The sequence below is a fragment of the Pinus tabuliformis genome, chromosome 5_1 (genome assembly GCF_031772625.1).
Source record: "Pinus tabuliformis cultivar Carrire ecotype Pingquan chromosome 5_1, CPIR1, whole genome shotgun sequence".
Taxonomy (NCBI): Eukaryota; Viridiplantae; Streptophyta; class Pinopsida; order Pinales; family Pinaceae; genus Pinus; species Pinus tabuliformis.
This window is the reverse complement of record NC_142305.1, coordinates 418753955-418756232: the sequence shown is the minus strand read 5'-3', so window position 1 is coordinate 418756232 and position 2278 is coordinate 418753955.

Below are 2278 nucleotides of genomic sequence, written 5' to 3'. Positions count from 1 at the left end.
TGAAGAAGCAATGTCTAGAAAAGGAAGAACAACTTCAGGTTGAGGTAAATATCTTGAAAGGTAAATTAGAAGAAAAGGATAAACTGTTGCGATTTCAAGATAGTACTAAAGCCTTGGATGATATTCTTAGTAGTCAAAGGTCTCCTGCTATCAAGACTGGCCTTGGTTTTCATGAATCTGTTGAAGGTGAATCTAGTTCACAAGGTGAGGCAAGGAACTCTAAAGAGAAATCCAAAATGATCAACAAGGAGATGAGAGGTCAACCTCATCAACAATCAAGGAAAGAGATTCTTCAAAGAAAATGTCTTACTCCTAACTATGGTCGACGATTTACTCAGATGAATAATATTGAATGTTATGAATGTCATAATTTTGGACATGTTGCAGCTAGATGCAGAAGAAGGATGGTTCAAGATCATCACACAAAAAGATCATCACATTCCAGGTACTTTAATGGATATTGTTTTTCTTGCAATATGTTTGGTCACAAAGCTGCTGATTGCTACAGGAGGAATATGAAACATGTAAGATGTTATGCATGTAACAAGCTTGGACATATAGCAAAGGAATGCAGGAAAAAAGGACGGACATCACACCAAAAGGAGAAAACATCATCACACTTGAAGATATGGAAGAAGAAGGAAGTGCAGTCAGACAGATGTGGCACAGCACAATGTACTCAGACATAGCACAACACAGACATAACAGACTCAGAGGGAGCTGAAAGTATAAAACTTCAGTGTCCTGAATCTCATACGCAAGTTCCATAAAGGGAAGTCGCGTATATACGCGAGTTGGATGCTGCACAGTCGCGTATATGATTATCTGAAGAAATGCAGTAGGGACAGGTTCAGGAAAAGGATATGTTATGTTTCAGTCCATTATTTTCTCTATTTGATAATATTTACAGTCTGCTGAGGATGTGTGGAAATATCTTGATACTTGTAAGATGTTTAGAAGGGTTTGATCCTAACTTGATGATGATGTCTTGATACTTCTTGCTGATATGCATGATCAGATCTGACAGTAAACAAGATGGCACAGGTTTAGGGGGAGCATATGCCTTTAATAATGCATTGTTGGCATTATGGATTAATAGTCCTTGGTGATGATACTTATATGGCTAAATGATATATCTTGTTATGATGTGGTTGTGAGTTGTCTATGATAAACTCTCATATGATTCTTGAAGTTACATAGTAGATGTTCAGATCAGATTTATGGTTGATTCTTTGATGATGCATATATGGTGCTTACATGGTGATCTTCATAAGGATAAGGAGAAGTACAAAGCTTGAATACACATCTTCCTCACTTGATGATGAGCCACTCATATACTGTTGTTGTCATATGCATAAAGATCATACAGTTATGATGCAGGCACTCATGTGGATAAGGATCGTTGTTGTTGATGATATCAAGAAGTTTTGTCAAAAGAGCTTGAGCTCAAGATACATAGTGTTGATACATGGATGACTACTCAAAGCCGCTTTGTTGGAGACATGATGATGAGTTCATATCTATATGATGATAGGTTGATTCTTACATATGTTGATTGATGCAGATGTTCCCAAGTAATGATACTTGGATCATCTAGAGCTTGATGTTGATGAAATGGCTACGGTGGTTTCACACATGATATAATGACTCTGAATTCTGTTCAAAGGGATGGATTGATGCAGACATACCTTGTTATAGGTTGATGACTTACAGGACATTTACAGGTTGGTGATACGGAATTAGTTGTATGTGAGTTTCACAAGGAGTATCCGCGTATATATGCAAGTTTCAGTGGATACAGTCGCGTATATGTTGGTTTGAATAAAATCAGTGGGCCAAACTCAGAATGAGAAGATTCTGATATGGGTCTGACAGAGACCATCTGGCATAGGTTCAGGGGGAGCAGATAATCTTCCAATGATGCATTGTTGGCATTATCTTAGAAGCGTTTGGTTCTAGTTCATAGTTGTTGTTGGTTTCAGGTGAAACAAAGGCAGAGGGAGAATAGAAGGATCTCTTGGTTGCTGATCTGAATGGTGATTGACAGATGCTGGCGATATCAGTTATTGGTGACTTTCATAAAGTCTTGCTCTAGATATTTCGGTCATATATCTCTTTTGCGATATCTCTTTCATGGTGTCAAGGTCATGTAACGGCCTATATTGGTTCCCCACTATGCCTGGGATGAAGATGTAATGTTCTTGCTTTATCATGTGTAAACTTTTGATGTATCCCCACTTCCTTGGGTGGATGAGTCAATTCTAGTATATCCCCACGT